Source organism: Vombatus ursinus, unplaced genomic scaffold (genome assembly GCF_900497805.2).
Source record: "Vombatus ursinus unplaced genomic scaffold, bare-nosed wombat genome assembly UNPS02014779.1, whole genome shotgun sequence".
Classification (NCBI taxonomy): domain Eukaryota; kingdom Metazoa; phylum Chordata; class Mammalia; order Diprotodontia; family Vombatidae; genus Vombatus; species Vombatus ursinus.
In genome coordinates, this window is record NW_020954557.1 from 9,142,163 (window position 1) to 9,169,952 (window position 27,790).

The 27,790-nt window shown below is 37.5% G+C and overlaps 1 protein-coding gene across 4 annotated transcripts in view; it reads right to left on the reverse strand.

Moving 5' to 3' along the window:
* Positions 1-27,790, reverse strand: part of LOC114045696 (formin-like protein 2) — a 371,038-nt gene that overhangs the window by 342,520 nt on the left and 728 nt on the right. The window lies entirely within an intron of this gene.

Sequence of the window (27,790 nt, forward strand, 5' to 3'; positions counted from 1 at the left end):
CCAAGTGTAAGGGAAAAAATCAGGTTACCAAAAGTAATTAACACTGCTCTTGGAGAATTATGAGGTTTTGGTTCTGCTCAGAATTTAAGTAGTAGGCACAGCTGGATAAAACAGAAAGTGCACAGAACTTGGAGTCACAGGACATGAGCTAATGGTTCTGATACTTATTACCTGTCTGACATGGTCAAGTCATTTAAATCAGGGCTTCAGTTTCCTGCCCTATAAAACAGTGGGAGGATTGGCTGGAGTAGATTACCTCTAAGGGCAGTTTTCAGCTCTCCATCTATGGTTCTAGTAAAATGAGAACTAGATTTTCTTGAACTCTGTTGAATTTACTTCAGAAACTAAAGTAAAGCGGTATCGAGGAAGCTCATCTATGTTTAATCAAAGTTATACACTTTAACTCACGTATTTGGATTAGATATTTGATCTCCTCTATTTGCAAAGTTCACAATCTTGGTGGGAAAACTCTTTGAAGCATTCCCAATTACATTAATTTATTGGAAAGGTTGGTCAAAGAATTGCTTCAGAAATTCTGCCAAACTTAACTTTTTATTGTTTTAGTTAGAGTGTCTCAAGAACTATGTCACTGTTCAATAATGTTTTGGTTAAAAACCCTTGTGCCTCCAGCTAGACTCTGATAAGGATTGCTTTACCTACACGATCATACCAGAAGAAATGAGAACACAGGCTATAGGCATTGCCAGAAAACTAAAAGAACATAAAATTACTGACTGGCTTAGAATATTTTTCTTCATTTTAATTGCTGGTTTCAGATATTACTAGACAACTTGCCAATTTATACATTTCTTAAATCTTTTAATTTGGCCTGAAATATACACAATATTTTTATAGCCTAATAACAGTTCTAAGATTCAGTTATCTCATACAAACATTTTTAAACTGACAAGTGGTACAGGAAACATAGTTTCATTATGCTTTTTAAAATATTTCTTATATTTTAAAACATGGCAGATATCAATTAATAAATTTTCACTGTGTTCTAACTGGCATGAATAAATAACAATTTATTAAGCACTTACTATGTGCCAGGTACTGTGCTAAGCACAGGGGATACAATTCAAAAAGCAAAAAATAGCTTTGTGAGCTTATATTCTAATTGGGAAAAGACAACACATAAAGAGGAGTGAATGAGAGCAGCCAGGGAGTGGTTTTATGGTCTCAGAAGGCACCAAGATGGTGAATGGATTCATAAGGAAGGGTGGAGCATAAAAGCATGTAGGAAAGCAGCTGCAGTGCTTTCAAAAAAGAGATTCCCATGTTCTTAAATCTGGCCAATACCAATAAATCAAAAGCTGCATCCTGATATTTCGGATGTGGTTGAGAACTTCTATTTTTTAAAAACAGTTTTCAAAACAAGTTAAGTACTAGACAAAAACTGGATACTTAGAAGAACATGGAAAAAATTTATCACCACTTACAGCTAATGACACCACAGTAAAATTATTAAAAGACTTGCAATTAAATGATTAGTAACTGAATGTAAGAATCATAGAGTTGATAAACCAGTAGTGTCAAACTCAAGTAGAAATGGATCCCTGACGGCTACACATGTGACTTAGGAAACCACAAATTAACATTATCTATGTTACATTGTATTTTTAATTTGTCAAACATTTCCCAATTACATTTTAATGTGGCTCATGCCACATGCTGGAGTTCTGCAGGCCCTTGTGGCTTCCAGTGGCTGAGAATTTGATACCTCTACAATAAACAACGGGTTATCCTGAAAAGTTTTATAAAATGATTAATGGATGAAAATAAGGGCATTAACAAGAAGGAATCTCAGAGGAGAGTGCCCCATAATGATAAGGATTACATAAGGATTAGTAGAAAGAACTGAGTAGGTTAAGCCTGAAGAGAAACCTTGGGGGAATAGGATAGGGGTGGTGGGATACGGTATGGTAAAGAAGAAAAGGGCTCTGGATCCAGGGTCAGAAGACCTGGGTTCTAACCTCAGCTTTGCCAATCACAAACTGAGTAACCTTGGCCAAGTCTTTTACATAGTTGTTTGCATATTGTCTACTCCGTTAGAATGTGAGTTCCTCAGGTGCAAGGACTAATTTTTCTTTTCCCTTTCTTGTAACCCCACCAGTTAGCACAATTAACACCTGGTAAGTGCTTAATAAATGCTTGTTGAGTTGACTTAACCCTCCAAGCCTCAGTATCCTTTTCTGTGGAGGTGCTAGGTACCTTTTAGCTTTGTAGCTCTGATTCTATGATTTTCTGGACTGTCTTCACATTTCTGAAGCATTGTCATATGGCCCCAGCAGACAGAAGTAGAACCAATGTCTATAAGTTTCAGAGGGGTTTATTTTTAATTCATCAACATTTTATCAGGACTGTCCCTAAAAGGAATAGCTGCCCTTGCGGATGGTGAGTTTTGTATTACTGGCCATTTTCAAGCAAAGACTAGATGGCCACTTTTTTCCCTCAATTAGGTGGTGAACTCCTTGAGAGCAAGGACTGTGTGTGTGTGTGTGTGTGTGTGTGTGTGTGTGTGTGTGTGTGTTTTGTCTTTCTTTATATCCCTTAGCACAGTACCTGGTACATGGTATTTGCTTAATAAATGCTTGTTGATAGGTTATGTTGATAGGATATGTTAAAGGGTAGGAGTTGGATTTAGATGACAAATTCTACAACTATATTATTGTATGAAATATGCATAAAACATTGTTATGACAACAAGGAATATCTGGGAGAATGAAATATATATGTCTGTATGTATGTACATTGTGTGTATACACACACACACATATTTGTTGTTGTTGTTGAGTCATTTTTCAATCCTTCAGACTCTTCGTGACCCCATTTGGAGTTTTCTTGGCAAAGATACTGGAGTGGTTTGCCATTTCCTTCTCCAGCTCATTCTACAGATGAGGAAACTTGGGCAAACAGGGTTAAGTGACTTGCCCAGGGTCACACAGCTAGTAAGTGTCTGAGGCCTTATTTGAACTAAGGAGGATAAGTCTTCCTGACTCCAGGGCTGGCCTCTATCCACTGCACACCTAGATGCTCTGTATGTAATATCAAAATGAGTCACCAGAAAGGAGGAAATAAAGGAGGAAAGACTTCTAGAGTAATACCGTACTTTCTGAGGCTACCAATATTCACTGCCAACAAAGATACCAAGTTGTGATTTTGACTCATAAAAACTACATGTTCAACTTTTAAAAAACTATTTGAGAAGAAGCATGATGTAGTGGACAGAGAGTCAGCTTCAGAGTTAGGAAGTGCTGGGTTCAAATCTTAACTCTGCCAATTGCTATCTGAACGATCCTGAGCAAATCACTTAAAATGAACTACCCGTCACCCGCACACTAGGCACCTCCCTCAACTTGAAGCCACAGAATGTTACTGTCCATTTATACAGTTAAAGGAAGGTCTTTGACTAGGAGTTAGTTCCCTATACCACTGAACTCACAAGTCCATACCAAAAACAATTTCTTTGAAAGATTGACTTAGCAGTTCTTGGTATTTCTGAAAAGATTCAGTAAAAAGATTTTTGTCACTCCATTTAATGTTAAATGTTTGGGCAAGAAGACCTGAGATATCAATCTACCTAATCCAGAGGTGTCAAACACATCCACACAAATGAGATTAAAGTAAAATTGGGAAATACTGGATAAAATAAATAAAAATAAACCATAGATAACATTACATTTTAAAACGAAGTCAATATGTAGTTCAAAAGGATCCTTATGTACAGATTTATGGCATTTGAGTTTGACCCCACAGATCTAGTCCAACTCCTTGATTTTATAGATGAGAAATTGAGACCCAGAGAGGTTAAAGGACTTAACAAAATGTTATAGAAGACAGGCTGAAAATCATGGCTTCTAATTTCCCATCCAGTGCTATTTCCAATATAATGAGATGACTCCTTTCACAGTTTATATTTTTCTTACTTTCTTTATGAACTTCACACCTGACTATGAACATGCCAACATAAAAACCACAAGAAAGAAATCACAACAAATGGATAGTATTTTATTCATTACCTCACTGTCTGTCAATGAAGCTCGACATTTTAATTACTGAGAGCACACTCTGTAAATTTCTGTAATTAAAGGGGGGGAAAGCATGTAATGAGGAGGCTCTGGTTAATCTAAGCTTTTATTCTCATATATCCCATAAAAATTTATAAAGAATAAGAAAGGTTGCCTTCAAATGGACTAATGATGCTTTCAGGGAATGCAAGCGGTTTGATTTGGGCATTTTTTGATAAGTGTTTGTTATGGCAAAACAAAGTATAAGGTTTTTTTTTAATGCATGAATGTTAATAAAATGTTTTTTTTTTAAATTCTCCAAATTCCCAAGGGTCCTTGCTGTTGTTTAGTCATTTCAGTTGTGTCCAATTCTTTATGACCCTCCATTTGGGGTTTTCTTGGAAAAGATACTGGATTGGCTTGCCATTTCCTTCTCCAACTCATTTTAGAGATGAAGAAAGTGAGGCAAACAGGTTTAAGTGACTTGCCCAGGGTCACATAGCTAGTAAGTAGATTTCAACTCAGGTCCTTCTAACTCCAGGGCCAGCACTCTATCCACTGTGTCACCTAACCATTCCCCCAAAGGTCCTAGTCTTATCCTTTTTCCCACTACATTTCCTGAACTTCTATTGTAGTAATTGAAATATCCAAATAGGAGAAACGCCTTAACAGAAGAAAGGTCAAATGCATTTTTATTTCCTTAATATCTAGAACTCCATGGTCAACTATCTTACGAAGGAATGATTCATTTCCATTTGACTATTATAACCTCTCCCAGGTAATTAAGGCTTGGAGAGCCACTAGACAGTACTGACAACCTAACACTGTAAGTGACTGTAAATAATACTGATTGACTTTCATTAACAGCTAACAGCAAGCTGTGTTGAACAAGAAAATGCAATTAAAATATACAGTGTTGTCCTTTCCCAATCCCTCTTAATTCCAGTGCCTTCCGTCTATTGATTTCCTATTTATCCTGTAGGTAGCTTGTTTGTACATAGTTGTTTGCAAGTTATCTCCCTAATTAGACTGTAAGTTCCTCAAGGGCAGAGCCTATCTTTTGCCTGTGGAGTGCTTAGCATAGTACTTACACATAGTAGGCACTTAATAAATGTTTCCTGAGAGTTGAACATCAGTTATTATTGTTAGAATGCACCTGGTTTAAAATTGTACTTTCACATTATATACAAGAACAAAAGAATGATAGACAGATAGTAGGATGGTCAAAATGTTGGCTGGCTTTGGAATCATACCGCAACTACTTACTTATCTTTTGGGGCAGGGGAAGGATTTCAGGAACATTGTTGAATGACAGAGGCAGATCAGAAAATTAAGCAAATCTCTTGGGGAACGTCAGAAAGAGAAATTAAAAGTTGGGAGATTAGAAATAAAATAGCATGACAGCTTTTTCCCTTAATCTTGTGGACATCCTAATTAAGGCAAGTTTGAGGAAATAATTAAGGCAAGTCACAACAAATTCTGAAAAACAAAAATATTTGCCATTCATGAGGAGGTTACCATAATAAATGCCTATTTAGGTAAGATTCAAACAGCTAGGAAGCTGAAATAGCTGAGGGATTTTTTTTTTCTGCAATGGACTTTAAAAGGAAAGATAAATAATAAGTAAACAAGATACTATGCTAGGTTTATCTGGTTTTCTTCCTTTTTCCCCCTAAGCTGAGAGTATGTCCTGGGTTCTAGTGTAAGCTCTGACACCAAGAAAGTATATAGCTCTGGGCAAGCCATTTAATGGCTTGGCTTCTTCAATTTCTGCTTCTGTAAAATAGAACTCAATCTGAGGAAAGTGTTTTGTGAAGTGCCATGTATGTATGAATACATTATTAATACTCATAAATATGATACTGGAGCACTAGAGGATCATGAAATGCCATCTAATTTATCCTAAAAGAAGATCAGGGATATAGTCTTAGAATTTTTGAGGTATAGAGATTATTTAATTAAATCTACTCACTTTACAAATGAAGAAACCTGTGCTTAGAGATAAGAGAGTTAAGGTGACACAGTCAGTGGAGGAACTATGACCAAATGCCAGATTTCCTCAATTCCGGTTCAGAGTTCTTTTTCCTCTTATGTTTTTATTGCCTGTAGGCTTAGTTCTGAGAGCTGAACAAGTCATGGCATATGATTATGATGGTGTGCTATTGTGCTATAAGAAATGACGAGACAGGTGGTTTCAGAAAAAACATGGCAAGACCTGTATGAACTGAGAAGAACCAGGAGTTCATCGTACACAGTAACAGCAATGATGAGCAACTGTGAAAGAAATGGCTACTGTGATCAATGATTCAAGACAATTCCAAAGGGCTCACGATGAAAAAATGCTATCCACCTCCAGAGAGAGAACTGAGGAACTCTGTATGCAAATTTAAGTATAATTTTCTCATTTTTTTTTGCTTTTTTTCTGTGATAAGCCTAATATGGAAATATGGATATTTGTAAAGTTTTCTGCAAACCTTAAAGTACCACATAAATGCTAGCTATTATTACTACTGTTATTGCTAAAATAAAAAAATCAATAAAATTGATTTTAACTAGAAAGTCATAAAAAAATATGTTCAGTAAACTTAACTAATTTAGACAAATCTACATTTCTAAATTTCATTGAACAGTACTGCAAGTCAGCTTGGGCTCCTAAAAAGTGAAATGTTTATTTCTGATTTTTTGTTTTAAGAGTTTTTTCTCAGGTAATAAAATGTTTCTTAAGGAGAATATTTTCTAGGAAGATCCTGTATCCCCATCTCAAGTGTGTAAACACTACTGTTTCAATGTAGCTTTCCATTTCAATTCAGTTATAGCTTCCAAATTTTTCTTACCTTCCCTCCTATTTCCTTTGATTCACAAAGAATAGTTTGAGAAAGCAAATATTTTGAATCTTAACATAGCCACAAAGCAAAGTACATTTGTAATTCCAGAGAACACCAAAGGAGTCTTACCTATAAATCACAAGAGTTAACACATCCCTTCAGTAGCCTTCCCCCACACACCAAGACTAAAAATGATGTCCCCAGGGCTGCTACACTGAACTTCAGCCAAGTTCAAGAGCTTAATTACAATTTTATATCTTTTCTACTTAACACAGCAATACTTTGGATTCTTTTACAGCAACCAATATTTACTTGCTTCAAGGGTTAACACATAACCCTGACCATTAATAGAGGAGGGAAATGACACCGGAATTCTGAGAAAATAGCTGCTGAACATCACTAAGCAGATGAATATGTAACCTAATTTGTTGTTGTTGTTCAGTCCTATCTGACTCTTCATAACCCCATTTGGGGTTTTCTTGGCAAAGATACTGGAATGGTTTGCCATTTCCTTCTCCAACTCATCTTACAAATGAGGAAACTGAGGTAAGTAAACAGGGTTAAGTGACTTGCCCAGGGTCACACAGCTAGTGTCTGAGGCCACATTTGAACTCAGGTCTTTCTTCATCCACTGCACCACCTAGCTATCCTATAACCTAATTATGTGAACTTAAATAATAAAGGAAATGTGTGACTAGAGACTATGTGTGGAAGTAGTCTCATTACTGCATAACCATGCTTTATATATTGTTCTATACCATTAAAAATCCAGAGCTTCTAAAAAGAAGAAGTGGCTTTGGTAACTTCATCTCTGAAACTCCACCAACTGGCTTAATCCCTTATCTTGTACCATTTTGATTGTTAACAAAGCACTTTCACTTCTACTACTTTGCACTATTTTCAAAATAATCCTATGAGGTAAGTAAAAACACATGCTTTCTGGACAATCATGTGAAAATTCTGAATTTATAGTCTACAAATCGGAAGCTAGTCTTCCCCTCCCCCCGACTTCCCAATCCTGTCTAACCCCTACCCACCAGTCATCACATTTCCATCGTCAAAGGAAAGAAACTCTTTCCTCAAGCCTAATAGAGAGGATAGAAAGTATCTTTTCCTAGAACTTTTCAATTGATGAATGTTATAATCTGATGAAAAAGAGTTAGCTTACTCTTTTCCCCAGAAGATCAAAAGGACTAGATTAAACTGCCTAAACAGTAATGGCCTCTTTCTTATGGACTACCTTATTAACTTGTCTTCCATTTTAAAAAGTTTCATAATTTTTTACTTCCCACTGCACAAATCTATAACTTGTGAATTTTTATTATATATTACAAATAAATAAAGATGAAATCTTAAACTGTAGGACACATGAGAAATGGAGCAACACCAAGCAGGTCCAAAGTCAAGTAAAGACTTTTACTTAAAATATAAATTGAGGTAAGCGGATCTTTTTGACTTGAATTATGCAGATAATCACCTTGATTTTCGACTTTACATATAAAGCCTTCTTCACTGCTCTAGCCTATAACCATCTTTCCTTTCTCCAAATTTCTCTGGCACTCATTCAGCACAACACAGTTCAGTGTTCATTTTCCTGTTTCATCTGTGTATGTCTAGTTTGTCTTCCCCACTAGATCGTATAGTTTGTATGCTCCTTGAGGGTCAAGAGTCAAGTTCTCTATTTGGATTTGCTATTCTCCATAGCCCCTTGGGGCCAGCTGGAATCCTGACCTGGAATCAGGAAGACTCATCTTCCTGAATTCAAATCCAGCCTCAGACACTTACTAGCCATGTGATCATGGGCAAGTCACTTAATCCTATTTGCCTCAGTTCCTCATCTGTAAAATGAGCTGGAGAAGGAAATGGCAAACCATTCCAGTATCTTTTCCAAGAAAACGCCAAATGGGGTCACAAAGAGTCAGACAGGACTGAAAAGACTGAACAACAACAAAAACAGCATCTAGAGAAGGTTGGGAACATATGAGATGCAAATACTTGGTTACTCTTATGACGTCTAGATGTGAATCAAGCTGAAAATAAAACATCCTTTGGAATCTTTTCTCAGATCTCCTTTTCAAGATACTTCTAAGATACATATTAATGCCGAGTAATGATAAGAACTAGATTTACAAAAGGACCTATAGGTACATAAATATTCATAGCAGATCTTTTCTGGGGGTAAAGAATTAGAAACTGAGAGGATGCACATCAATTGGGGAATGGCTGAATAAGTTGTGGTATGTAATTATGATGGAATACTACTGTAACTGTACTATAAGAAATGATGAGCAGGATGCTCTCAGAAAAACCTAGAAAGACTTACATGGGTTAATGCAAAGTGAAATGTACTGGGTACAAAGTAACAGTGATATTGTAAGATGATTAGCTGTGAATGATTTAGCTATTCTTCAGCAATACAAGAATCCATGACAACTCTGAAGGACTTACAATGAAAAATGCCATCCATCCCCAGAGAAAGAACTGATGGTGTTTGAATACAGATTGAAGCAACTTTTGGGTTTTTTTTCCACTTTATTTTTCTTGAATTTTTGTCTACGTTTTCTTTCACAACATGACTATTATGGATATGTTTTGCATGACTACACATATATATCCTATATGCAATTGCTTGCCTTCTCAATGAGGGGGGCTGGTGAGGGAGAAAGGGAGAGAATTTGGAACTCAAAGTTTTAAAAACAAATGTTAAAAAAAATAAGAACTTAGATTTACAGTTGAAAAGATCTTGGCAATAATCCAGTCCCAATCCCCTATTAGATAATATATCCAGTTGTTCTCTTTCTGTCCACCACCTCCCACCCACCCCAGTGGAATGTAAGCTCCTTGAGGGCAGACACTGTGTCATTTTATTCTTTGTGTCCATAGTACAGAGCAAAGTGTCTTACATTCTGGCTCTTAATACATGTTAAATTGAATCTCTGAACTGAATTTTAAGGGATGAGAGAAGTGATTTGTCTAGCAGGGGTGGGGAACCTGCAGCCTCAAGGTCACTTGTGGCCTTCTAGGTCCTTGGGTATGGCCTTTTGACTGAGTTTTACAGAACAAATCCTTTTTTTTTAATTAATTTATTTTGATTTATCAACAATCACTTCCATAAGCTTTTGAGTTTTAAATTTTCCTCTCCCTCCCTCCCCAATCTGATATAGGCTATACATATACATTCCTATTAAAGATATTTTCACATAACAAATCCTTTTATTAAGAGGAATCCTTCTGTGAAGTTTGGATTCAGTCAAAGGGCTACACTTAAGAACCTAGAGGGCCACATGTGGCCCTGGGGCTGCAGGTTCCTCACCCCTGGAAGTCACAAAGATAGTAAAGCTGGGATTCAAATTCAGGTATTCTAATTCCAAATCCAGTGCTCCTTTACATCTTAATGCCTCTTAGGAGGTAAGTGAATGGAGAAAGACAGAAAACACAAAGCTATAGCTAACCTAAATTTAGAATGTAGCTTCAGATCATTGAAACAGCATGCTGGGGTATAATGTATTACAACCCCTTCTTTACACAGAAGGGGACAATGCCTGAACAAAGGCAGATGAAAAAGAAGAGACAAAGGGTCAAATTTTTATTTCTAGTTGAACCCTGTGTATCTTTTCCTTTGAAGTTAATAGGAATTCCACATAAAGGAAAGGAGCTAAGAAAGGGTTCAGAGTCTAGGAAGGTATGAGAAACAACCAAATGTAAAAACCTAAATCCAATTAGTTTTGAGTTCTCCAGAGAATAGAAGAGAGGAAAGAAAAGAAGGAACAGGAAAAGGAAGATAAGAGAAAACAAACTTTCGGAGTTAGGTTCATTTAGTCAAAGACACAGGGAAAACTCCACTGTTGCATACTATTTTTCACTATGTCTCAAAAGCCAGATAATGGTGATGACTTCCTGGAACATTGGGAAATGACATCGCCTAGCTCCAAACTCACTTTTGTTGAAGTAAAAATAAAATGTTTGTGATGCTATTGTGTGTCATTTTTATAATTAGCCTCTTCATTCACTATTGGCAACTATTGCCTTGAGCATTAGGATAAAGTCTAGCACCCAGCCAAGAATATTAGCACTGAGCTTGGAGTTTCATTCTAAAAGGCTGTCAGAATGGATACTTCAAAAGAAATGACTCGCATGCATGGACTAGGTCATGCTGATACTTCTTCACTGTATTATAATCCTTTTCATCTGGGTCTTTTTAAAGCAAGCTTATTACTTCCTTTCATGCAATGCTAAGCTGAGTAAATGACTACAGCCAATGAAATATGCAGTTTGACAGAATGGGTTCATACCTTCATCACTAAAACCCAATAAATTCAGGCAATTTTTAAAAATGTGAAAATATGCCACCAAAAAAGTATGTATGCAAGCATCAGTCTTCACAATTTAAAAATCCTTCAAAGTTCTCTTTAAACCACAGCTTCATCTGAGACTTTGAAGTCTACCATTCAAAAGTGTTCTATTTCCCCTATCAAATATTCTTTTATCTCAAAAACTCTAAACATTGTATTGCTGTTTTAAAATTCAGAGCAAACTTAACATTCACTAGTTTTTTCTTGATGAGAGGAGGAATAATGGTCAATTTCATTCAATGGAGAGTAATGCAGAAAAAAGATTTAAATAATCTCTCTCCTACTCCATAAAACAGACTTTGCATGACATTAGCCAAGTCCTAATAAACAACATCTTGGAAGAGAACCACACAATGAGTTACTAAGAAAATTCTGCCTATTGTGCCCATTGATAAACCAGTTAGCTTCTAAACCCAAATCATGTGAGAAGATAAGCTATTACTGATTTCAAATTATGGCATTATGGAATAGCAAGTATGTTTTCTAAGCAAAGTCAAACAGTGTACAGTATACACAAGTCTGCATTTCTACTAACATATGCCTCAGGATCCATAGAAAATATACAGCGACATGATTCAAATTTGCAGGAATAAGAGCCATTCCCCAATTGATAAATAATCAATTGATATGAATAGGCAGTTTTCTGAGAAAGATATCCAAGCTATCAACAGCCACATGCAAAAATGCTCCAAATCACTAATAATTGAAGAAATATAAATTAAAGCAACTCTTGAGGTTCCACCTTATGCCCATCAGATTGTCAAAATTGAAGAAAATGGGAAAGTGACAAATGTTGAAAAGACTGTGAAAAAGCAGGTATATTAATAATCAAGTGACCATGACCTTAAAAATATTTCCTTCTCTAAGTTGGCCACTTAGTAGTTACAATGTTACATGCTCCACCATATGCTCTCATTGAGAAAACAGTCACCCTTCCACTAGGTAGATAGAATAAGATGGACTAATGCCTTGAAACAGTTCTGTTCATTTTAGATACAGATTATAAAATTACCTGCAGATTATAAAAACCTTCAAGTAGATTCTATTTCTATGGCTCTTACCTTCTCTAACACTGACATATTACAAAATGTCCAACTACAGGCAAATGTGGCAAGAACAGTAATCACTAGGTATAATTCTTTTATATCATGATTACCATTCCCTTGACTCCCTTCACATTTAAAGCGGATTCAATTCAAGTTTTTATTAGGTGCCTAATAGGTCCGGCATCGTGACAGGTGCTAGGAATACAAAGACAAAAAAACAAGTTTCAAGAAGCACACATGGGGGGGTGAATAAACAGTACATAAATAAGTAAATATAATTATGTACAGAAAACAAATAAGAAGTCATTTATTAATACTTGGGGGGGGGGGGTCAGGAAAGGTCTTTTTTAGAAGATGGTATTTGTGGTAAGCCTTGAATGCAGCTAGGGGTTCCAATAGTAAGAAGAGAAATGAGAGCATTTTTGCATAGAGAACAAAGGCCCATGGACAAGACAAGGAATGTCATGTACAAGGAACAGTGTGTAGGCCTGTTCAGCCAGAATGTGGTGTGGCCTCAAAGTTACTATACACACATGAAAACTGAAGCCTCACATGGACACTAAATAGTTTCAGTGTTTAGTAGAAATCTAGTTTGGACAGCTAAGGTGGCACAGTAGATAGAGCCCAGGGCTTGGATTCAGGAAGACCTGAATTAAAACAGATCTCAGACACTTATTAGCTATGTGACCCTGGGCAAGTCACTTAAACCTGTTTGCCTCAGCTTCCTCATCTGTAAAATGAGCTGGAGAAGGAAAGGGCATACCACTCCAGAATCTTTGCCAAGAAAACCTCAAATGGGGTCACAATGAGTCAGACATGACTGAGAAATGACTGAACCTCTCCTTTTGCAGAACACAGAGTTATTATCTGCCTTGGGTTGTACTAAGTTTCATTAGCAACAGCAGATATATACCGAAGACATGAACCTTGCCCTCATGGGGTTTATCATTGTTCCTATCCTGAAACTGTATCACTATTATGCCCTTTCCAAGAAAACTGAAGGAAAAAAAAACTCTCTTAAAAAAAAAAGTTAAGATTCACAGCAGCAAGTCACAGGAGTAGGAACATTCATATTATCCAATGTCTGCCTTAAGCACTGCCTGTGGGTTCCAAACAGATCAGAAACTGGCATGCCAAAACACTACACAAAAGATCCTGGTAAAGTAACCCCAGGAGGAAATCTACATATTCAGTTTTCTAATCCTAAGAGTCAGGAAAGTTTTTGGACCTGAAACCATGAAAATCTCAAAATAAATAATTCTTTTGAAAAATGTATTTGAATTCTAACCCAGTGGCAGAAGTGCTACTGCATAAAGTCACTTCCTAGGAATGACTTTATAATGCGCTCCTGGAGCCAGATTATTAAAGTGAATTGCATTAAGGCAAAAAAAAAAAAAAAAAAAAAAAGGGCAGGCCTGACACATGCAGGTACCTTTACACAAATTACAGCAGAAACCATCAAATGAGCCAACGAAGAGACAAAAATATAAAACAAACATTTATTGAGTACCTACTATGTTCAAGGCAGGCGCTAGGGGCAGAGCACATGGTGATAAAAATGAAAAACAGTTCCTGTCTTTAAAGGGCTTATGTTCAAGTACGGGATATAACAGTCCTTTATCAACAACAGTATCCTGGATATTAAGTCAGGAAGACTTAGGTTCAAATCCTGCCTCTGATATTTACTAGCTGTGCGAGTCATGTCTCTCAAACTGGGTTTTCTCTGAAGAATTAAAATAATGTTACCTATAACTTATCCCATTATATTTTTATAATACCTAAATAAGATAATACATGTAAAACACTTCTAAAATTTTTAAGCACTATGTAAATATCATCATTATAAGTTAATATATAAAGGCTTACAGGAGGAGGTGGTGCCTCAACTGAACCTTGAAAGATACTAAAGATTCTAAGAGGGGGAAGTGATGAGGGAGTGTATTCTAAGCATAGAAAACAGGCCTAGAGACGTAACATTGTATAGAAGAAAGGGCAACTAGGTCAGTTTAGCTAAAATAAAGAAGCAGGGTACAGGTCTTTTTAGGCAGCATCATATGAGCAGAGTAGCAAAATGCAACACAGTGAAACAAGTGGATCTCTTGCATTTGGAACTATTTGGCATCTCAGGATTCCAAGGCTTGACTCAGGTTTACGACCTACCACTTCAATCAAGTCTCTCCTATCAGAAAGTGATAACTCCTTCCTCCCAAATATTTCTTGTAATGTATTACCTATGGGACACTTACGATTTTCGTTCTTCTACTGTTTTATAGTTAACTTAAAATTCCTCAAGGTCAAGTTCATACTTCTTTGCTAGGTACTGTGAAGTATATGCATAGCCACAGGTGTGTAGATCAATATAGACAGACACATATCTATGTATGTGTTTCTGTGTATACATATATATATATATATATATATACACACATTATTTTTTACATTCAGTAATGTGCACTCAACCAAGTGTCTGTTGAAGGAACAAATAAATTCCTACAAAATACACCGAGCACAAAATTTCAACGACATTAACTCAGAAGGCAGAAACAGGGCTAAGACTTTATCAACGTCTCAAGCCAAACAAACCAGAAAACTGCTTGGAGGAAAGATTTTTTTTTTCCTTTATGAAAGTCTTCTCCAGCACATTACCCACTTGTTTCACCGTATTACAACACAGCCTACCAATCTGGCAAGGCTACAAAACCACTGATGTTTTTTGGCCCTTCCAGTTTCCCTCTTCCTCCCCTTCTCCAAATTCACTGGTCTTCCTGTAAGTCATAATGAAACATGACCTTCATTTCACTGTCACTGAACTAGCAATCTAACACAAAGTTTCATTTCAAAACAATGACATACTATGCACATCTAACAACAGGCAGCCCGATGTGGTGAATGAAGTTGTTTTTTACATGCATCTTAGGGCTATTCTTGCTACTTTTCTAGGTAATACTTTTATCCAATACTTTAATACTTTAAATCCAATTTGATACTAGGACATATAAGGACCTGATACTTAGTTATATAGTAGGTAAACTTTGTGAGCAGAAAGAAACATAAGACTGAAGCCTTGCCCACAAAAGGTTTATAATCTCTAGATGGTCATATTAAGACACAGACAGAGATAAAACATATGAAGCATAATGGGACTAATTGAAAACTACATAAAACCAGTCCCATCTTTACAATCACTGTTCATACTCAGGTTATAAATTATAAGTACCATCACTGTGATATAATATATGGTGATTATGATACAAACAATATGACTTACAGTAAATACAGACGGAGAGAGAACTTTGGGCTACGAAAATCAGGGACACTGCTGTCCATAAGCAGGGATTTGAACTGGACCATGAAGGATAGCTATCAGTTGAATCAGAAGAAAAGAAGAGATTTGGCACTCCAAGCAAAAGATGCTAACAAAAAAGCTGGCAGAGGTATACCTTGTATTCATTTTGTGTATATGCTCTACATAGTAATATATGCACATGTTATTTTCTTCATTAGAATACAAGCTCCTTGAAGGCAGGGACTTTTTTCCCTTTGCCTGTATGTTCTGAGAGTTAAATGCTAGTTGGCTGACTGATTAGACATATACTAGAGACAATAAAGAGACCAATTTGGCTGAAGTAGAGGTTCATATGAGGAATTAGTAGAAGATAAGGCTGAAAAGGTAAAATGATAACCATAGAGAATCTCTGAAAATGATGGTGACCCAATCAAAGATTTCTAAAATATATGGAATATTAGAGTTATAATATTATTTCCAAAGTCTGATCCATTACCTTCATATAAGAGATGAGAAAAAAGGCCTAGAGAAGTAAAGGAATCAACTTAGTGGCCAACTCCCTCGTATCTCCTGACTCTTCTAAACCTACATTGTTTCTATATCTCGCAGGCTAGAACCCACAGATTCCTGTGTCCAAAGGTAATACTTGGGGAGGAAAAGAGAAAGAGCTAATGGAATTGAGAGACTCATTTATTCAACAAACATTTATCAGGCATCTATTGTATGCAGAGTACTAAATTAAGCGCTAGAAATAAGTCTAGAGGGAAACAACAATTATTTCCTGCTGTGGTGGTGATGACCAGCAAATGGCCTTCAGAGAAATAAGAGGTGGCAATGTGATGCATAAAGGAAAGTGGTATGTTAAGTATTGGCACTCTCAAATTATTCCTGAAATTATATTGAATCCCAGTCAAGCACTGAAAAGACATATATCCCCTATTCATTCTCTTAGTATATATAGTCCTCTTAACTTGTCCTGAAAATCTACAATCCGGTACACGTAAGTTGCTTTCTGATGACCTAACTACTATACAGCTTAGCAAAAACCTAGAGGAATAAATACTTAAGCATGTCCAGTAGGTTGACTTTTGCAATTGGAAGATAATGGGCAATGGAAAATGAGTCTGGATGTTAGTATTTCCCAATAGTGAGGGTTAGTTGGGTTTGGAAGTATCCCAATAGAAGTGACGGAAACCTCAGTTTGGATCATTTAGAAGAGGAGCATTAGGAACAATCCTGTGGCAATTTTTTCTTTTATGATATGTTTGTTCACTCAAAAAGTGAATTCAAGTAATTTATGAAGAGGATCAAAGATAAGGGACTAAGTCTAATTCAGCAAAGGTATAAGAAAACATAAAAAAAATTTCTTTTCTAGAGTCATCTTTAAAATTATCCCAACTTCTGCAATTACTGATGAAAAAAAGATAGGAAAAAGCAGCCTAAGAAATTGGGGCATCATTCTGGGGATGATAAAAAAAACTATAGGTTATTTAATAATAATTAATTCACTCATTTTAAATGTGGATTAGGGCAAGATAACAATAATAGTTAATATTTATGAAATCACTTTATATATGTATACACATTTCATTTGATCCTCAAAGCAATAATGTGCAGTAGGCATGAAAAGTTGAATGATTTGCCTAGAACCACACAGCTCCTAGCAAGTATCTGAAGAAGCTTTCAAATTCAGATCTTCCTGACTGTCTATCTAGATGCTACCTAAATACAAACCAATACAAAAAAAAAATCCAGATTTTTTCCCCCTAATTTCAAAGGTGGAGAAAACAACTAGGTGATGAGTACTACTTTTTTTAAGTCTGTTTCCCAACCAAAATAAAGTTTGTCCAAAAAGAATTATAAGACTCAGAAAATTAAGTGTGTATATAAAAATGTACAAGGGCAGCTAAGTGGATAGAGCGACAGGCCTAGAGTAAGGATGACTCATCTTCCTGAGTTCAAATCCAACCTCAGACTTACTATCTGTATGACCTTGGGCAAGTCACTTAACCCTGTTTAACCCTTAAGCCTGAGTTTCCTCAGCTGGAGAAGCAAATGACAAACCATTCTCAGACAAACCAGTATCTCTGCCAAAAACAAACAAACAAAAAAAAAAAATGGGGTGACAGAGTCAGATGTGACTGAAAAATGACTGAACAATAGAATATACAGAATGTAGAATTTCTAAGACAATTAGAGACAAATGAATATCTCCCCAAACATCCAAAGCTGAGCTAGTTTCAGCTGAAGCTGGTTTCAGAAAGAATCTTTTGGTCAGAATCACAGAATTTCAGAATGGGAAGGGATCTCAGTGACCGTATAGTGGAACCCAGCTCTGAAAAAGCTGTTTGACAAATGGTTATACAGTCTTTGCTTCAAGAGCTCCAATACGGGCAAACCCGCTACCTTCTAAAGCAGCCATTTCTCTTTTGGATAGCTCTAGTAATTTGGAAGTTATTCCTTCCTCAGGTTCAAGAAGACCTAAAGAGCCCCAGATTAATCTAGTTTTCAGACAAAAGCCCTGTTGGCAGAATTCAGATGTGCTGGGCTTCTACATGAAAATGGATCTCACAATTCCATTAATCAAAAATACTCAGGAATAAGGGTGATCCAGAGCCAGTTAAGACCTTACACTTACCATTGGACAGGTTCTCTTGAACATATCCCAGGCCAATCCAGATTTGCACTTGGTTGGTTGTAACCCCTCCCTTCTCTCTGGGGTTCAGCTTCCTCTGGATCTAGAGGGTTGGAGTAGATCATTGCAAAGCTACTTTGCTACACTTAGCTCTAAACTAATGATGGACTTTCTACTACTTAGAAATAAAATAATTTCAAGGCAAATTTTAATGGAGCAAACTATATAATTTGTAAGAGTGCTGCTTGAGTACAAGTCTAATCCTGTCACCTACATTTAATTTTTCCAGCTGATATTAGTTCCCACAATGCTTCATTTTCTGATGCCCCAAAGCTGAATGAGATCACTGTCCATGGATGGTAGAGGAGATCTCTCATAATTCTCTCTGCTTATGAAGGTAGTCATGTACATTCTCTTACTCATCCTCCTCTGCGACTCACCTCCTTTTCCCATGCCCCACAAATATGAATCCATAATCTATAGTCCAGTATAAAGATTTTTCCTCTCCTTATTCTACACCTTTTATCACCTTATGGCCAATTACAGAAGGGTCTTCTTTTATCATACAGCCAAACACCATTCTTCAAGGATTTACTGAAATCCCTAAGTAGAAATGAGGCTGCAATTTTTTCTCCTTCTACCTTTCTGCCAAACACACACACTATCTGTAATGCCCAAAACACTAAAGATGATGAATTATAGAAACAGATATTTGCCAACATATCTGACCAGCTAATGAGAGCTGACTAATGAGGCAATGTGGTGTAGTGGAAAGACACTAGGCTGGAAGTCAAGACACCTGCATTTTACATCCAGCTGTACCACTAACCAGCTAGATAACCTTGAGCAAATCACCTCTGCTCTCTGGGCTTATCTATAAAATGAAGGGTTGGATTAGATCATTTCAAAGGTTCTTTCCAGCTTTAACATTTTATAATTCAGTAGGTCCATGGTAACAAAGAATAACCATTCAATTTTTGACTTGTTCTATTACTATTTCTTTCCCTAAAGATTCTTTATACTTCTCTAAGTATGAATATTTGTCTATATTACATGCCCCTAATAAAAACAAAACTGTTTACATTTCACAAGCATACTTCAATTTCACAGGCCTTATATTTTCAAACCAAGAAAGCAGGCTCAAAAATTGTCAAGTCTCAGATCACGGAAAAGATCTGAATAAAAACCAACAAATAATTAGCCTTGGAAATAGGAATAAATGCCAAAGCATAATTAATTCATTTGTAACTTTTTTTCCCCTGCTGTGGTTTGGGGGCCAGCACTCAGTCTTTAGCCATAAGACAAAGAACTTTTATTAGATGTTTGTATTACTTCTGTCCGCTTTGGACTGAAAGTGGAGGAAAGACCAAGTCCAATCAGCTTTGCATGGCAGCTAGCATAGCACCATATGTAGTGGTCTCTTTGTTACACTTGTTATTCCTTAAATAGCCAGATGAACATCCACTATTCAACCCACTACCGAAAGAGAGTCCCTTCTATAATTAATTTTTAAGATCATAGAATATTTGAGCTGATGGGATTTTAGAGATCTTCTAGAATCTAGACCAAACTTCTTATTTTTCAAAAGGAAAACTAGGCTCCAGGGAGGGCAACTTACTCAAAGTCACTCAGATAATGAAGGTCACACAGATGGAGGAGGACTTGGGCATTTTGTAGCAGAAAGATCAGAGAACTAAGGTTCTTGGGTTCTGATGCTGGTTCTGGCTCTAATTAGCTGGGTGACCTAACAAAGAAATCATGTACTCTCTCAGGGCTTCAGTTTCCTTATCAATAAAATGAAAGCATTGCACTAGATGGCCTCTACAGTCTCAGTTCTAACATTCTATAACTTTTTTTAAAGGAAGGGATCCTGTCTTTAATTTCTCTTTCATTTTTCTAATTTGCTCTAATTTCTTAACGGAGTGTTCAATTCCATCCCCAACCATCATTCACCTTTTCACTCTGGTTCAAAAATTTTGTGGGGCTCTTTTAAAAGCCATCCCTTTCATTAGCTTATTTTATATAATAAATAGCCTATATTGTAGCTGGTGTTTGATTTACATGACCAAAACAAACAAACAGAAAGGAAAAAGAAGTCAGGCTCCAGAATTACACACTTAGTCCCATGGAGAAGTTCAGAATCTTAGTTATTTCAAGCAGCAACTGTCATACCTGAGCACCTCAGCACAGGGCATGGGGCCAAAAATGTGAATAATTTGATAGCTTCCCCAAAGACAAAAACTTAAGATAAACCAAGCCATTGGCACCATCTACTGCACAAAAGCAAATTGAGTAAGATTACCCCTAGAGATAAATGGATCTAAACACCATTGCTTCCAAAAGCCAATACCCATGGGGATCTATATGTGTAGTGTTAAGGAAGAGAGACAGGAACTAAAACTGTTTCATCCTTAACCCCTTGCAATGCTCCCTTCAAGGACTTAATTTATTCCAGGGATAAAGATTTTAAACAGAGGCTGCTCTGGCCCCCCTTAACCCAGCTGAACACAAAGTTTTTATAATTCAAACAGGAGCAGACAGGCTTCGGATATTTGTGAAACAAAAGTCATTCAAATCAGGTATAAATGACAGAGGAACACTGTAAATCTGATCAGTGGAAACATTCAGAATTTCCACAAAAGCACACAGCGTTTGCCACAATCGTGGCCACCCATGAGCCCAAACCCCAAAGTCCAAGTTTCTTTTCACGCTCCTTTAAAAAAAGTTCAGAACAATATTTGGCTTTATCAAGTTATATTCCAAACAGGAACAAACATGGAATCTTACATGCCAAGGATTTAGGGTCACTTCATTTATGGGTCAGTGGTCATGGGGGGACATAAGTCAATGGCAGTTCATTAGACAACACTTCAGCCAACCAGCTCCTCCCAGATAACATTTTCAAACTATGGTATCAGTTCAAAAGAGCAGAATGTTTGGTTAAGTATTTTGACAAAAGCAGAGAGAGAGAGAGAGGACCACCCTGAATTAGGAGCAGACACACATTTTAAACAGCAGGGAAGGGAGAATAACAAAGAAAGGTGTCTCAATACCTTGAGTTCCTAGGGTTTGAATAGATGGAGACACACATTTGACTTACACCCTGCTGGAGCAGTCTTATAAGTGACTCTTGATAGAAGATGAGAAGCTAAAGCTTGTGAACACACTCACTCATGACTCGAAAGCCAGAAATTTCCCAATATCTATTAGAAGAAAAGCCTCGGCAGGGGAACCTAATTGAGCAAAAGGTTCCTATGTTTGTTTAATTAATGACCTAAGATTAAGAGGCTTTCCTCAAATAACCACATAGCTTTTCACTCACACCCTTGCTCCTGAAGTCTTTCTCTTCATGATGAGCCAATTTCTACTTGGAAATTCAAAGATGATCAACTAAGCTTCCCACTTTTGCTGCCGTGTTTGCTATTTCAGCATTACTTATTCAATCTGAAAGTCAAGAAGAGCCCCCTCTATAGACAACTTCACCTTTTTTCTGGGAGGATCGTGTATTCATCAAAATCAAGGGACTTGGGGAGAGGGGGGTTTTCAGTCAGCCTTTACAAACTCTTTGTTGTTTTGTTTGTTTTAAGTTGAATCTGTGACTTTTTTTTCCCCTCTCCTTTACAGCTCGTCAGTCATAAGATGACATTTGAGATACCTTCCAACTCTCAGATTTCATAACACCAGACCTTCAAGGTGGCAGATTACCCCTTCATCATGGAGAGACGGTATCCCTTACCTGAATAAAAGAATTAGACTATACAAGGCTTATAGGACATCTAGTCCAGCCTCCCACCTCATATCAGAATCACTTCTTTAGCATTCCTCCTTCAACTAAATGCTCAATTCCTTCCCCTATAATTATTCACCATTTCTCAATGGTTCCAAAATTTTATGGGAATTTTTAAAGTCATTCTTTCTCTGCATTCTCTCATCAACTTATTTTAAATAAGTATATCATGTTCTAGCTGAAAGCGAACTGAAAGATGAGCATCCATCACACTGACAGGGAGCTCACTACTTCGGGGGGGGGGATTATGTTTTAGGGTAATAACACTTGTTACAAAGTTCTTCATCATATTTAGTCAAAGGCAAATTCTCATATTGACCCTAGTTCCATCCTCAGGCACAAGTATAGAATAAGACTATTATTTACTCCACAAGATAACTCTTCAAATATTTGGGAAAAGTTAATGAATAAAAACCTCCTTACATTTTGCATGGTGTTTTATATGGTTCAAAATATTCTCATGATCATTTGAAACTCACAGTAATTCTAGGAGTAAGCAGACAAGCAGTAACACTACTTTTTTTTGGTCCATATCTCTAAGTTCATCAATGTGGGGGATGTCTCAGCCTGCAGCATGACAATCTGTCTGTAACTTATAGCATTAGAGAGTAGTCCAGGGCAGTAACTTACCCAAGGTCACCCAGCTAGTATGTGTCAGAGGCAGGACCTGAACCCAGGGTTTCCTGATTCCAAAAGCAGCCTCCTCTATACACTACGCCAAGATGCCTCTCACATCCTTATTTACTGTTGATGAAACTGAGGCCCAAAGAAGTTGTGATTTGCCAAAGATTACATTAAATTAATAGCAGATATGGAATGAGAAATCAAGTTTCTTGACTCTTACAGAGATACCAACATCTTTTCCCTTTTCTAAAGTTGTATAAAAACCTTCAATCACTTTCTTCTACTGGAAGATAGTTATTGGATCAGCTACAGCTGATCCCATATTCACAGCTACCCCATATTCACAAACAGATCACTGTTTTTAGGGATGTTATCACAGAAGTTTAATAATTCAATTTAATAGGTGTTTATTAAGAGCCTGCTATGTGAAAGGCACCATGTTAGATGTTAAGGGGAATACAGAGGTTAAACAGGACACAATTCCTGCACTCAAGAAGCTGATGATGATGGTGAGTAACATTTATACAGCACTTTAAGGCTTGCAAAGTATTTTATATATAATCTCATTTGATATAGGATGCAGAAAGGGAGAAAAGACACAAATAATTATAACACAAAGTATATAGTGTCATAGGAGAGGGAACAAGTGAAATCTATTATTTCAGAGAAGAGAAAGCTCCTTCAGTTGGCTTGGATGAGGGAACGCTTCCTAGGAGAGGTAGTATTTGATCTGGGTCTTAAAAGACAGATAGGAAAAAATAATAAATGGATCTCATTTGGAAGGCTTTCAGAGAACACTTGATAATCTCTAACTTATACTTATCTCTCCAAGGATAAGATGGCTCTGCTTGACACTATCTGGAAAGCCCAAAATTGGGTGAAGCGAGATGTTTCTCTCTTCCAGGGTATGCCTTCCAACAAATCAGCAAGTATAGGCTGATGGTTCAATGAGTCCCTGCCAATCCATCTGCTAAACAGACTTCATGGCAGTTGCTTTCCTTGGAAGGTGTTGAAAGGGAGTAATTTCAGAGAGGAAAACTTAACAAATGTTAGAACTTGACCTTCCTTGTTCCTTTCACAAGTAATCAGTATTTGTAGTTTAGGTGTCTGAATGATAAGCCCAATGATTGGAGACTTCATGCCCATTCATTTAAAAGATTTGGCCCAGAAAGGGCAGGGAAGTATTCCATACGAGGTACTTGGATTCTGTCATTGCAGAATAACCTCTAGACTAGGATATTAGATTCATTCCAAAGTGAAAGTTGCAAATGAAATCAGAGACCATGATAATAGCTTATGATGTCCACTAGGTCCTAAGGTAAAAAGTCCAAAGGTATTTCACTTAGGTCACCAACAAAACCAACTTTTAAAAAATCTTTAACCATCTTGGACACAGTTCTAACTTAAGCCCAAATGATTAAAGACTTTGTGTCCTTGTCTCTGTGTCCTGAACCCTAAGTCTCCCTAACAGCAAATCACAGGATTCCTGGGCCTCCTCCCACGTGTCTTTTCTTTAGCAACCAGAGCTTGACAACCTCAATTTACTATTAGTGGGTTAAGTACAAAAAACTAAAAAAAGGGAGCCCAGTAAATTTAATTGAAAGCAAAAGCAGTTCTCATTATCCAACATTAGAAAGCCAATTCCCTAAGCTATCCAGTAGCTCTTAACCTATATTTTTAGATCTGCTTGCATGAGCGGCTTTATTCTTTCTTTAGCTGCTCCATTTTTTTTTCTGTGCTACAAGAATGGAGAAATAAATAAAAAGGATCCTTCCTTCTAAAACTCAGAAAGGACAAAATATTGGGGGATGGCTCTTTCTGGGCAAAGGATTGAAGACTGTATTGAGTGCAGTTTAGATGCACTGAGCAAAGTGATAAACAGGCTCAGGAAAAAGTGCCCAGTACAGAAAGGAAAGTTAGGCACATAATATTTGTGTCTGTCTTTTCAATCACATTAACATACTTAGATAGCTATGAAACCATCCATAACAGCCTCCTTGAAAATACAGACTAGGGCTATCACTTCACAGCACTGCAATAAAGATATATTTGATGCCTAACAATAATAATAGCTAATACTATATAATGCTTTGCATTATTTAAAGATTTGCAATCATTTTACATAGATTATCTCATTTGATCCTCACAATAACCCTGTGATGTAAGCGTTAGTATTATTTACACTTTACAGATGCCTATGAAATTAGGCTATCATTTAAACACGATCTTTTTTTTTTTAACTAGGGATGCTAGAGATTATGAACACTACTATATTTAGGTCTAAATCACACTGAAAATAAAGCTGAGGAGAGTTGACTGAGAATGGTGATTTCCTTCTCTAGCCCATTGTTTTTTTTTATTTGACCCTCATTTGGATGACCCTTATTTACCTATAAGAATTACTACTTGTCCATTTATACTAAGTTCCTATAAACCTGGCCTTCCCATAAACTTCATTGACTCTAATTCAACAGTATACTCTTCTCTCCACTTCCCCTTCTACCCACATCAACCAATTCAAAACAGATTGATTCAATTAACACATATAATCATAATACCATTCTATCTGGAAGACTGGTGGGAGGCTCATTCACTGATGAGGTTTCATTCTCTTTTATGATTTGATAACACTGACTGCATCTAACCAGAAATAACCTATACATATGTCATCTTAGTTTTTATTCTCCCTTCCCCAGGCTGCAAATAATCTAAAGCCCAGAGCAAAAAAGGAATTCTTTTTTTTATGGCAGGACTGCCTCAGATGTTGACATTGACTTTGTATTACAAAGGTACACATTTTTGAATAGTGTTACTAGCTTGTTTTCTGCACCACAGGTTTTTATGAGCTTTGTTAGACATTAGACATAGAAGCTAATAAAGTTATGTTGATATGCCAATATAATCTCTTGGCAGTTTCTCTACAAATCTTCCACCTGAGCCTTTGTCCTCCCAATTTGATGCCAAAAATCAAAACAGTCTGACTGAGCAGTTCTCAAACATTTGCTTTTGCAAAGTATACAGGGTCATAGGTAGAAATTTCAGAAAAACACTCACTGGGAGGAAAATTATTCTACTTGGGACCTCCCTCAGTGCCTTTATTGCTCTAAGTGTTGCATCCTCTCATGTTATTTTCTCAGAGAGCAGCCACTAAGCAGGACTCCAGTGATCCAAGTATCACCTCCACAAGAGGCCCCACAAACCAAGACTTCCCTAAGTTTTGTCTCTCTTAGCAAGAGGGTCAGATTTGATGTATTTTACTTTTAGAGGTTAAGGATTTTGTAAACAACTAAGAAAGAAAATGTCTCTAGCAACTGCACATTGTACAGTAGAAGTAGCCACAGCAACAACCACTGCCCCAAGGCACTCTAAACATAAAAACATGAATGGTCACATGAGGAATCTGTAACTGCTTGAGAGAACATTAACAAAAACCCACCAAACTAATCACTGGTCATCCATTTCTTAAAGATTAATCCATGCCATATGTTATTAACCGATGGAAATGCTGAAGGCTCATGTTAAAAAAAAAAAAACTGCCCAGATGAGCCAAACTTAATTAAATTGTTATTATTATGGCTGCTACATCACAGGTTTGCCTGTGTCACTGCCCCTTCTACCACAAGCATCTACACACACCCACACAAACCCACAGTGGGGATAGGCAAACTACATAAGAGCAGGAGGTGAGATAGGGACCACATGTTTGTTCAGAAGGTTTTATACAGAGAACATGCTTCTCTCCAAAAAGGCAGGTCAAGAATGTGTCCAGACTGCCCAGAGAGGTCATTGGGACTATGCTGTTTCATTTCCTAGTAACCCATCTTATACAACTGTGGGAGCAGCTGCAGGAGATCACAGAAGGAACAAGGCAAGACAGAGTCAATGCAGTCTGTCTTTCTTACTGCTTCACTACAGTTTCTAGGTGGTGTAAAACAGCATTCTCCTGTGTGGCTGTGCATGCAAGACACAGGAAAGCCATAGCTCAGAATGTTGATCTCCATAGCAAATGGCCCCCTTTTAAAGGCCTATGGAATGGGAATAAAATGTCACAGACAACAAAGTCCATGGTACAGTGGTACAGCAATCCCACACCTCAGAAAATGCAGTTTTATCTCCAGTGGTTTCCCTCAGAGGTCGTTCTTCAAAGCAGACACCTTAAACAACTGGGAAGAAGAAAAACAGCAAGGCAATCTATCATTTGCCTTTAGCCAAGTTTTTCTCAAAACCTAGACTCCCTGTTGCTTATTGACTTCCAAATAAGTAAGGGGGCAGAAACTGAAATAGAGTACCTCCAGATGAAAAGAAAAGGAAGCTATTAAACCCTTTTTGTACCCTCTTTCCTCCACCGCCCCTCCCCAAAGGGCCTGGATGCCTTTGGGGCACCTGACTGCTTAAAGATATCAGGTTCCGTGTATTTGGAGCTAGTTCCTCTCCAGATCTCTGAATGGAAAGGGGAAAAGTGTTGCCATAACCTGTTCTCTCCTAGGCCTACAGCAGGAGATAGTGAGAAACTTTGGTGCCAATAACCAAAAGAGAAGGAAAGGTTTTTGTCAAAGGGAGGAAAAATTCCAAGATGCTAGACAGCTGAGGAAAAGAGTTGGGAAGGAGAGGAGTTGAAAGGGAAGGGGATAGGCTGCTTAAAGAGTTAAAACAGAGAGTAACCTGAAGCAGCTCCCCCCAAAACTGCACATTTTTTGTGCCCTCAAAACTTAAGACGAAACAAAGCCTATTCAAAGCAAAGTGTCTCCCTGATCATTTGTTCCTTATTTCGGGTCAACCACTCCTAACTTTCAGAGGGGTTATGCTTAGGGGTTGTCCTTTACTTTCTACACTTGGCAAACGAGATGCAGACCACTCTTCCTCCGAGATGAGGAGGAATTAGCGGCAGGGGGCTTGGCCACAGCTGCGGAAAGGCCGAGACGGAATAACTTTGCTTCTCCCGGGTGGCCCCCATCCTCGCTTCCACAGCCACATGGGCCGCATCTTCCCCACTACAAAGCCAGCCAGAGCCCAGCGGGCCTGGGCGGGGACCCCATCAGTCAGTGCAAAGTGGTTAGAGGTACAGACCGCTGCATCTGTGGATGCTGTCTGGGCTTTGCGGGTGTTTAAAAAGAAGAAGAGCTCCAGAGAACAGCCCCTCTCCTCCTTATGCCAGAGGGCCCCTCTCCGCCTTCCTTTCACACACACACACACACACACACACACACACACACACACACACACAC